Source organism: Lates calcarifer, linkage group LG19 (assembly GCF_001640805.2).
Source record: "Lates calcarifer isolate ASB-BC8 linkage group LG19, TLL_Latcal_v3, whole genome shotgun sequence".
Classification (NCBI taxonomy): domain Eukaryota; kingdom Metazoa; phylum Chordata; class Actinopteri; family Centropomidae; genus Lates; species Lates calcarifer.
The window spans coordinates 24,435,914-24,448,013 of record NC_066851.1 but is presented as its reverse complement, the minus strand read 5'-3'; the positions used below and the strand labels follow the sequence as shown (position 1 = coordinate 24,448,013).

At 41.1% G+C, this 12,100-nt stretch overlaps 1 protein-coding gene across 2 annotated transcripts in view; it reads left to right on the top strand.

Moving 5' to 3' along the window:
- The window catches only part of LOC108873345 (zinc-binding protein A33-like), a 98,586-nt gene that overhangs the window by 54,528 nt on the left and 31,958 nt on the right, over nt 1-12,100 (top strand). The gene's annotated exons all lie outside the window — the stretch shown is intronic.

The window sequence follows — 12,100 nt, the reverse complement described above, 5'->3', positions numbered from 1 at the left end:
TCGATTTGGAGTGTACCTGACCATATCAGAGATTCTACATCCCAGCATAAGAAAGATCAGGAAGGAGTATGGATGAGAACCACTGCATCTTTGCATCAAGCAAGGTCAGTTGTGGTAGTCTGTGATTAGGACAGCTCCTGGGCGACTCTTCTTGGTAGCACTCTGGTGCACAACATGCTGGAGGGATCACATTTGGTCTGTAATCCCTAAGAAAGAGTTGGAGGTCTTGGCTGGGGAGAAGGATTGAAATAGCACATAGTTCACCTGAGGTGGCACACAGAACAAGAGCAGCATATAATCCTACAAAGCAGCTCTGTAGGATGCTGTGAATGTAAACACTCAGAACTTTTATGTTCTAACATGGTATCCCAAGCCTCCCAGATTTTTTCTGCCATGTTACTCAGGTTCTGGTAGAATCAGAGAGTAGGGTTACACATTTTTTCCGTTATAAACTTGGTGCCATTGTAAGTTTTACTTTCTATCGATGCCAGATTCCCAGTGGACACACAGTCCTTCAACGCAGCGAGGATGCCAAATTCAAGAGTAATGCCGAACAAAAGACTGAGAAGTCATTAAAAACCAGTGTTCATCTCTGATATCCAGCCAGGAAACTTTGAAAATATTAAGAATTAGAAACAGAGTTTGGTGTATTTGTTACAGCCAGAGCACTTCCTGCTTCAGACGGAGAAGGGGATCATGGGTAATATACGCCGTTGGGAAGTGTTTCAGTTCAGTGAGTAGGACTACGCAGTCAGAGTTGTGTTGTTTTAAGCTTTTCTGTCTCAGCAGAACCTGAACACTTGTTTTAATGCAGGGCTGTTTTTGGTCTGTACACCCACTTAGCATGATGCCAGCTCAACCAGCAGCTGGATGAGTGGTGCAAAATGGATGGATGTGGGTGGGTGGATAGATGGCTTTTTTAATCTGCACTTTTTTACCAATTAAATGTAAAATTTCTAACATTATTTCTCACAAAAAATCACAGTTTCAGTTGGATGAGTCTTCAAAAACAGAAAATTTACTTTATAGGATACAAGGTTTCAATCACGTGGTGGCGACTCGTCGCCAGAGGACTCTTCATATTAGCCTCGTTCTGTCACCTCTGAGGCTCTGGTTATTGTTGGGGGCCGGGCGGAGCTCAGGGCTGGATCGGTAATGTTACCTCTCACACAGAGGAGTGTACCTGTGTGCAGGTATATAGGCAGTCCAGACAGCAGTGGTCAGGAATTTGGCTTGGCCAGCTCCCAGCATGCAGCTGGTAAAATGAGAAGGGCGAAGAAAATGTCCCGGGGAAGAATGTAACTGGAGCAAAGGAGAACATTTACTGAACATTTTCAACGATAGATAGATACAGAGATAAACAGACAGATGGATGTGAAAGAGAAATGTGAACAATACTTTAAGCCAGTGGCATCAAACTAAATCTGTGTGCAGTTCACTGTTAAATTACTTGAGATGGAAAATTTTTTTGGACTTAGTTAAAATAATCTCTGCGTATTTTCTGTCTGTTCTTAGGTTCTCAGGGATTTGACTGATTAAAGCTTCTTGTTCTTTCTCTTCATGCGTGTCTGTTTTGCATCTCAGCTTCACAGCAACACTAATGCTCTTTTCCATGTGATGGAAGCTTCAGTCAAAACAGTCTTGTTGCCAGGCAGATTTTTAGGAGCCAATCAGTATCAGGACCATCAGAGGTGCTATTGTGTAACAACATGAGACGGAAAATTGGACGATCGTTAGCTCTGACCAGCGTGATTTCATCCAGGCTGGTGTCTTTTCTCAGGAGAAAAAGAGCTTGTAATTTTTATTCAGAACAGTAGTTTGTACTTTTAATACCTGGTTTAAATGACAGTATGAACAGGGTGGACAGCAGAGTGAGGGTTGAACATGTTCTATCAACCAACCACAGCTCCAAAGTTGTGATTCAGAGTTCCTGCAACAGAAGTTCTGTTCAAGTCTGAAATGAACATGAAACTCCCCTGGTTGAATCATCAGGACAAAAGACAAAAAACTGTGTTAGAAAATATTCTTTGATAAAAGTAAGGTACAAGAAACCTGAGACATAAAAACTGACGGAGATGTATAAACTACGATTCAACAGGTACATTTCTGTCAAAAACACCCACCCACAGAGCTTCACTGATGGTGAGCTGAAGCTGAAGCAGAAACCTGATGAAATGTTCAGCAGTTTAAATCAGTTCATTTCAGATCCTGAATCAGTTTGGCACCTTCATCTGATGCTTTGCCACCATTGTATGTTGTTAGCTAACTTAACTAAACTCTTTATAATTCTTGATATATTCAAAGTTTTCTTGCTGGATATCAGTGATAACGAGAGCTGTTTAACTCATCTCCTTCTACCTTAGGCCACAAACATCTCAATCAGCCTTCTTATCTCTTCTTCTCCCAGGTTTATACTCTTATTTTACACCACAGGAGACTCCTGGTTTTCTTTTCTTCAAATCCAGATGGTTTATTTATCCAAATGCTTTATCGTATTCCATCGTGTGCTGTGTCGATACCAACACTGACATTGTGCACAGTTTCTCATATTTAGGTACATCAGTGTTAGATTTGTCCTTGTTTTTCCAGCAGAATTAAATCAGATTTAAACTAAAAATACAGTGAAGACATGTTCAAAGTTCTAATTTCTACTTTTCAATCACATCTCATGGTCTTGAATAAAGACTGCTGTTGAGTGGAACACTGAACCTTACTGAAGATTCAGGCACTGACACATTAAAGACTGACTCTCTCAGCTGAAGCAGCAGCTCTGTGGGAGACCAGAGTCTGTACACAGATCACATTCCTGCTCTGGACGCTCCTCACACAGGACGAACGCCGATCTGATAATAGATTTACAAAGAAACTAAACATCTGCTCAGGATCTCCATTATAAAGCCTGGAACAGGTTATATAAAGGTAATAACAACATGTCAGTCCATAAAAACGCAGCTTACAGATCCATCAGCTTCTCTCTGTCAAGTATTACACGTCTATCAACTAAAACAAGTCATAATGTCTACAACGAATATCTTTGTTAACACACTGTGATCATGTGGAACACAGTCGACACAATCTGACTGTACATTTGCCAAAAAGCTGTTTTAGATTTTAAATGGCATTTTTCCAAAAATGATAAACATCAACTTACAAAACACAATCTTAATGTCAGCTAGGATAGCATTATCAGATATTTGCTTCTCATTCTAAACTGCATGATACTAAAGGTGGGTTTAACATCATTCTGCACCATAAAATATTTTAGTTGTTTCTCTGTGTAACTGTGGTTCTTCAGGTTGGATCTCCCTCTGACTGAGTGATAGTCAAGCAGCTTAAACTGCTGGAATCAGACCAGAGAGTTCAGAGTGAAGCTGAACTGTAGATCAGTTAAAAAGACTTAGAAGTCATTAAAAACCAGAGTTCAGCTCTGATATCCAGCCAGGAAACTGATGCAAATATCAAGAGTTGGAAACAGAGTTTGGTTTGTTACAGCTGCAGCACCTCCTGCTCCAGGAGGAGAAGGGGATCATGGGTAATATTCAGTGAGTGGAGCTGACCTTAGGCAGTGATGATCAACTTTACTTGATCACCAGAGATTGTGGATGATGACCCTGTCTGCCTCATCAGTGCCTTTGAACAACACGTCATCCGAATCAAAGAGGAAATACTCAGAAAAGAGTCCAACACAACCAGTAAGAAACAAATGGAGAAAACAGACAGAGGAGAAAACAAACAAACTGTGTTTGCTTAGTTCAAGTCTCCTCTGTCTGACGTTCTGTCAACAGCCAAAAGTCAAAAGTGCTGGATGTTAGAGTTCTCAGAGCGGGAAGGACAATAACACAGCTCTGTCAGCAGGAAAACAAATGTTCACTGAGATGGAGGAGCTCTCTGTCTGTTCATAGAGATGAACTGAAACCAGCGGCTACCTGGAAGGACAGAGGATCAGTCTACAGACTGGTCAAAGTCCTGCAGTCAGACAGAGCGAGGAGTCCCAACACCTGTATCATCTTCCACCTGGATTAGTGTAAATGCTCCAAATAACTTTCCCCTGGTTTAAAGAAACTGGTCTCTGCAGGTTTCAGGGAGTAAAAAGCAGCAGACACCTGATCTATGTGTGTCACAGAGTCCTCTCAGAACAAACAGGTCTTTGTATGAACCAGCAGAGGACCGGACGCCGTCTTATCTCTGTCCCCTAACAACCTCATATCAGCAGTCCGACTGTTTGACTGTACGCCGACACACACACAACACAGAGGTTAGCATGAAACATCAGATCACCGCGACAGATTCAAATGTTTACATGGTTCAAATAATAGAGCTGAGGGTGGGGGTAGGAGCCAATCAGATCTCTGAGAATAGAGACACAGTGCAGACCGCTGACCCAGGGTCTGTGATCAGACTCACAATGTAAATAATGAAAGGCTCAGATCAGAATGAGACTCATGGGAAATATCTGAACCCAAACAACAACTTTTAACAATGAGTTCACTGAGACCTGGAACTATAGACGAGGAAACTGAAGTTTCAGACTCCAACTGAAGCAGAACTAATCATCATCAGTCAGTAGTCATAATCCACATTCATTAAACCCCATTAATGTGTGAGGACACTCAGCTCTGTCCCCAGACAAAATGATAGAAACATGGGAGGATGGATGGATAACAAAGTTCAGTCTACAGACAGACAGACAGACAGACAGGTGATCTGTGCTGATCCATAATAACCTCCTCAGTTTCACTGAGGATGAAAATGTGTCAGAGTTTTTCAAAGCGGCGTCCTGCTGACTGCAGAGGAACAAAACAGGACCGCTCAGGTTCCATTCACTCTCCTCTCTTCTCTTTCTTTCTGTTTGAATTTTGCTTTCCCCCTCTTTCTTTTCTTCCTGTCCTCCTCTCTGTGTTTTTATCTCTCGGCTCTGATCTCACCTGAACATCCTCCAGGAGCTTTAGTCCACAGGACAAACAGCGTCTGAGAGGAGACACACACACCCTTCATTACAATACCAATACCAATAACTTAAGTTATTCAGCACTTTTCAAAACAAAGCTGAAAGTGTTTTACATGGTTTAAACAGAATTACAACACTAAGAATCAGGAATAAAATCAAATGAAATTAATTGAGTAAAATGCCCAAAATAAAAGACAATAAAACAATAAAAACAGCAGCAGCAAACAAATAAAGTGGAGTTACCACCTCATGGTTATATGTCTCCAGTTACAGTGAGTGTGTTCATTCTCAAGTCATGGCCATGTTTTTGTGACATCGCAGCAACCTTGACCTTTGACCTTTGAGCTTCAACATCTAATCACTTCATCCTTTAGTCCGAGTGACAGTTTGAACCAAATCCTGAGAAGTTCCCTCAGGCTGTTACTGAGATATCAGGTTCACAACAACAAGCTGAAGACACGATGCCTGAGGCTGCGACCGACGCTGACTCTGAGAAATAAAAACTGAAACCAGAACAGTCTGCTGCCAACTAAAGACAGGCCTTTTTAAGAAGATGATGATCTTAAAATCATGTCAGAGCCTCTGCTGATCAGGTCAAAGTGATTTCTGAGATGCTCCTCAGCTGATCAAAATGCCACTGAAGGACTTATGTAACTTGTTTTTCAAACAAAAGGTCACGGTCAGAGAACACACCCAGGTTTCTGGCTGCAGGTTTGACATGTGGAGACGACCAGGACCAAAAATATTAGAAATGATAAATGAGAGATTTTTTTTTTTTTTTTTTTTCATTTAGCTGGAGAAGGATTCAGGACATTCATCATTTTACTCCAGACAGACAAGAGAGTGTTCTCTCTCTCCACCGTCTTTAATGGGACAGACCGGAGTGTAGGACAGTGAGCAGAAGGATGTGTGAAACAAACTACAGATTCTAATCCTTCTGCATTTGAAAGGTACTGATTCCCTCTTTGTTGCTGACAGGTGAGGAACTGATGTTCAAACTGAACCCAGACAAAGTCCTACAGATACTGCATTAAAGGAGAACTCTGATGTTTCAGTCATTTTACCAGCAGCTCCTGTGCTCTGCCCAGTAAAAAGGAGCCTGGTGGTGATATAGAGATGTTTCTGTGTGAGTGAGTCCAGCTCTTAAACTTTAACTCTGGTTTCCATCTGCTGTTTTTAGTTCTCTGACAGTTGATGCTGTAGATTTAATTTTCACTGGTCGTTAAACTGGTTCTCGTTTTCAGGCTGATTTATAAAACCAACATCACTGTTGTTACAACCAGCCGGTGCAGACAAGGAGATTTATATCTCAGTTCATGTTCTTACCCAGATGGAGTCGACTGCAGCCACTCAATCAGCCTCATGTTCCACGTTTCACCACCTAATGAAAAAGAAAACAGACAAACACTGCGGTGTCAGTGACAGGATGTGTGGAAGAGGAAAATACATTTCTTTACAAAAATCAATGAAAAACACGTCCAAATAAAACTTCAGAACCTTAATAAGATGAAGACAAAGCTTTTTCAGTTCTGATTTTATTGTTTCCTCATCTGTTCTTTTTTCTGCCTGTTCCTGGCCCTGAGCTCCAATACACTAAACATCAAGTTCATTTAAATCTTTTCTAATATCAAATGCTTTGGACAATTATTCCACTCAGGTTAAAGCGAGGAATTTTTGAAATTCTGTTTTTGTCATTTGTTAAACTAGAACATTTAAATTAACAAAACAAAAACAAACAAACAAAAAGCAAAGAATGAAAATATTCTGTTTTATTTAAGTTTGGACATTTTCATTTGAAAATACAACATGAACATGAAGGAGCAGTTTTAAAATGTTCTGTTGGTTTTTTCACATAACATATGAAACAGCTGAGCTCCATCATTTCTCTACTCTTATTGGTTCTTAAGCATGTGTCAACAAATCACATCAAAACTGGAGACACAACCTTCGAGTCCAGATCACTTCATCCTTGAGTCCAGGTGAATGTTTGTGCCAGATACACGAAATTCTCTTTGGGTGTTCCTAATATTTCACATTCACAAGAACCTGAACACGACATATCAGAAAGTTTATCACATGATCTTGACCTTTGACCTTTGACCACCAAACTCTCCTCAGGTCATTTTATGAGTGGAGAGAATCCTTCAGTGTGGCCCTGAGATACAGCGAGGTGGAGCGTTACCTGCTGAACACAGTGATTTTCATGGACTTCAGGTGCAGGGACTCAATCAGCTGGGAGCGGAGATTCACCAGTTCATCCATCAGCACACTCCCCACTGAGACAAATCTAAACTCTGGATGGGCTGAGCTGAGGATTTTCATGATCAATGCAGAGGATTCCCACCAGAGTCTGACTGAACAGGTCCTCATCAGTTAGATCCTGACGGAGCAGGAAACAGAATCACACCCGTTAGATATCACTGTGCTGTCCACCAGAAAGCACCACAGACTGATTATAATGAAACCTGCTGAACTATATAAACTGCACTGGTTGACAGTTACACAAATGTCTTTGGCTTCTAAAACTCAAACAGGAGTCTTGAGTGTGCTTATTAAACTGACAACCAGGATTTAACAAGTGAACCCAGAACTCCCGTTTGACTCTGGAAGCCAAAGACATTTTCCGAACTTTCCAACCAGTGACAGGAAAGTAAAAAAGAAACTGAGGCAAATGTAAATGGAGTCACAGGACTTCAGTTTCTGGGAGCAGGTTTTCACATTTTTTAAGCACAACTGGAGCTGAACGAGAGTAAACTCTGCTTAGCTGCAAAGCTACCAAACCATATTTGATGCACAGTTTAGTAGCCAAAACTTCCCAATCTCCCAATAAACTGACAGTGATTTTACAGACAGGAGACAGAAGCTTGAATCCAAGACTATGTCTGATGTTAATTTGAGTCCATTTCTACTGATTTTTACAGTCCTACATGAGACAGTCCTGGTTTAAACAAGCAAATGGTTCTGTCTTTGACCTGCAGCACAAGCTAAGCTAATTTGGCTAGCTTATCAAAACAAAGCAGTTATATGTTGTATTCACACTGGGTAACATTAATGTTTAGAAACATTAGCTACGTTTAGCTGATGATTAGCTGAGTTACTTTCCAGTGGTGAATGAGGTTGAATCACCTAAAGATTTAACAATGTCTCTGCTTTGTCACATGTATTAAATTGGCACATTTCCTTCTGTAGTTTTGTGCTTTTCGTCTCTCTCTTCTCCTGGTGTTTCTGCTTCCGGAGCTGTAGAGTCTGATCTGTGATGTCTTGCCTCCTGCTGCTCTTACGATCCTGCTCGACAGCTGTTCTTACATTTAACATGTATTAGTGTTATTGGTAGACTTATTGCTATTGCTATTATTATAACGTCATTATTATTATTTTATAGCTATCTTTACTATCAATGATATTATTTACATCTCTGCATGGAATCTGAATTTGTTCTCTTTCCCTTATCCCAGGTAGATGGAGATATACCTGATGCTCTGACTCCTACTGAGCTGAGCTGGAAGATGTTTCTTTAGAATAACAAAGTTAATATTCAGAATATTTTCCAAAGACTTTTGGACAGAGAAGAGCTCCTGAATCATCGGTGTGTCATTCAGTCTCTGGGCTGCAGTGAACATCGCAGCCTGTTGGCGGCACTGCTGAGGACACAGTTGTTACTTTAACCCTGAGAAGACCTTTTTTACATAACACTTAGACTTTAATTCAATGTGAACAGCGGGAGAATTAAGACAGTATTAAAGAGTGCTTAATATTTTCTCCTGCTTGGTTTTCAGGTCTAACAGGCTGGAATAAGAACATTAACTCAGCGAGTGTTTCTGGATGTTTCCACGAACAGTTCTCATCCTGCAGATAAACTCTGGACTCCCACGTTGACCAGCAGCTGCTGACAGTCACGAGGAGAACGGGGATTACCTGGAGTGATGTGTATGAGAGTGTGTGGACACGCATGACTGCTCCTCTCACAGTGGACATTCACATGCAGGTACGAGTGTGTGTTTGTAAAATGTTCTGAGTGACCATTTGTTGGTGTATAAGCATCAGTGAAGGAGGTGTCAGTTTCACTTCTCTGCGTTGAGCACAGAGGAGAAAAACAAAATGGAGGCAGTCTGTGACTGAAGGCCCAGTTATGCTTCTCTGCATCGACAGGGAAACAACGTGCCAAGTATTAGAGCTGTGATTGGCTGCTTGTGTTTTTCCTCCATGTTTCTGATGCCGGTGGAGTTGAGATTGAACACGTCAGAGGAAAAACTCTCAGTAACAAACCTCTAACAAACCGCAGATCGAAGAACATAAACACAGAGGTTACACAGGTGTCCTGCTCAGTGACGACACAGTGGAATGATTCAGCCTGATTGTGATACGATGTCGTCGTGGCCGTCAGCGTCAGACCTGAACATCAGGAACGACCATGGAGCCTTGCAGTGTGACATAATCAAAGAGCAGTGATGTGGTGTCTGGGACGGCCCACAACACATCTACAGAAAACATGGCGTTCAGGTTATATCACCACCTGTTGGTTTGGCATGCTCATGATAAACTTATAGTGTTGCCAGTGTCCTGACCAAGACACTGCAAGAGTATATGGTGCTATGATCTGACCTGACCTGATCCTGGTCCCAGTCGCTGTGCTGAGTCTGGTTAAACACAGATACTGACTGTGATGTTCTGGTCTCTTTAGGAGCTCAGCAGGAGGAAATTCTACATCCTGACCTCCACTGTCCTCCTCTTTTCCTCATCGTCTTCCTTCTCCTGGTCCTCTCATTGTTACTCTCCTCAACCTGTTTTCCTCTTCCTCCTCTTCACCTCCTTCTACCCTTTCCCCCTTCTTTCCTCCTCCTCCTCCTCCTTTTTACTTCCTCTCTTTGCTCCTGTTCTCCTCCTCCACTGGTCATTTTCTCCTTGTCTCCTTTTAGTTCTTCTCCTCTGCCTCCCTGTCCTCCTCCTCCTCTTCCTCGTTTCAGCTCTTTGGTCATTAAGTCAACATAACAGAGTTGAAATCACAGACACTGAGCTGGGATTAACTGTGTGTGTGTGTGTGTAGGTGGTCTCTGCAGTAGAAACAATAGAAACAGAAGCATGTGCGGTTTCACACTGAGTTGAACTTTTTGAAATATTTTGAATGTAAAATGTGAATCTGTCTCGGTTCAGTCAGTGAATAAATCAGATTTCTGGGAGAAAAGACTCTTTTTGTCTTTAGGAAACAAAAGAAAAAGGAGCAACAACTGATTATTGTTCAAGATGTTTCTGTTTTTAGTTTTGTGTTGGTCTGGACTCAGTGATGAGTCTGACGTACCAACAAACAATCTCTGCTTTGTTTCATGGGAAATCTGGGCTCATTTGTACTGAGAGGAACATCCAGAGTTCAGCAGGCGTCAGTGGGGAAAAGCTCTGCTGCATTATTCTCCTCAACCAGGAATTCATTGACTTCATTCTCTGAAATTCAGCGGTGGAATGTAACTGAGTACTTTTACTTAGGTATAATTCTGACTCTACTTTATACTTACTTCAGCTTACCTCTTCCTGCTCTACATTTACCTGACAGCTTCATCTTACATTAAACATATGATTAACTTTTATGCATTATTATACATTTAAGACCCACACCAGGTGTTTTCAGTGAAGTCTCTGATTAGAGGATGGAGCAGACCTGAGTGATATGGCTAACAACATTTTTTCATATTGATAACTGTCACAATATATGGTTAATTACTTACGCATAAGTGTCCTATAAAAAACGACCACATACGTCGTTTGTTACGAGTCACAGTATCGTCTACTTGTTAAGCGACACCTAGCGGCCGTAGTAATTATGACAATCAGTCTTGGTTCTTTGACAAGCAATTTTAGCCAAACCCATGATCTTTTCCTGAACCTAACCTGGTAGGCTACTTTTGTTTCTGAAGCTAACCAAACAGAGACCGTTAAATAACGTTCAATAACCTAACCGCATGTTTATTACTGTTACCATGGCGACGAAGCTCGGTACGCCTGGCGCCTGTAGGGGGCAGTACTTTAAAAAACGGTCCTCTTGGTCGTATTGAAGTGTAGGAACAAACGACCAATATGGTTGTATGAGGTGGAGGACTTGTTGAAGAACAGGAGGTGAGTCTTTATTTAAAATAAGGACCAGTATACTGAAATAATATATAAAAGAGAAATAATCAGAGATGTTGTTCAGAGTCCAGGTTTAAAACAGAACAGATGAGTTAGTGCCTCAATTAAAAAAGCTTTTAAAAACCCACCTGCACAAATGAGCATGTTACAATATTTAATATTGTCTATTCAGTTGTTTTATTGTTGTTATTTCCTTTAACTCTCCTTTAAGTGTTGCTCTTTTTAATTTATTGTACTGTATGGTATTGTGTGAAGCACATGAGGTTTGAAAGGTGCTATCTTATATGATTACATCAGGTCAACATTTTAGATTTCCATGTTTCAATCTCATGGGTTAACGTTAGCCTGTTGTTATTTGAGTGACACTGACAGTGTAACACTGTGTTCATTACATTTAGGTTTAATGACTGTGAACAACAGAGCTCAGGTTTTCTGTTTGTTTGGTTTTTCAGTTGTTTCTGCTTCATAAAGCTCAGAGTCGGATATAATGAAGCTTTAAGAAAAGCTCTGTTAATTTCCCAGACTGGTTACTACACACACACACACACAGATTAAAATGCCATGGTGACATAATCCTCAGATTGGTCTCTTTGTTTTTGGTGCTGTGGTGTTGGAGGAACATGGCAGCAGCAGCAGAGCTGTACCACACTGTGCCAGGCTGCCTTTAAAGTGATGGATGATGTGTGTGTGTGTTTGTGTGTGTGTGTAATACCACACAGTTTTCCTGATCCTCCTCTGAGTTGAAAAACTTTCCAGTCTGCAGGAAAAAACAGTTGATGAACGTTGAATGAGGAGGACAGATGAACCTGTGTTATTTTCTCTGAGCTGTAAAAAATGAGACATTACAGCAGAAAACAAGAAAACACACTCATGACACAAACACTGTTACTGCCGAGCAAAACTGATTTCAAATGTCAATTTCCTCAGTTTCCCTCCTTTTAGTTCCATTAACAGTGATGATCAGGTGGGGATATCTTCACCCTCTGCTGGTCCACAATGAGCTCTAAATATTCCTCTTTAGAGTTCACAGACTCC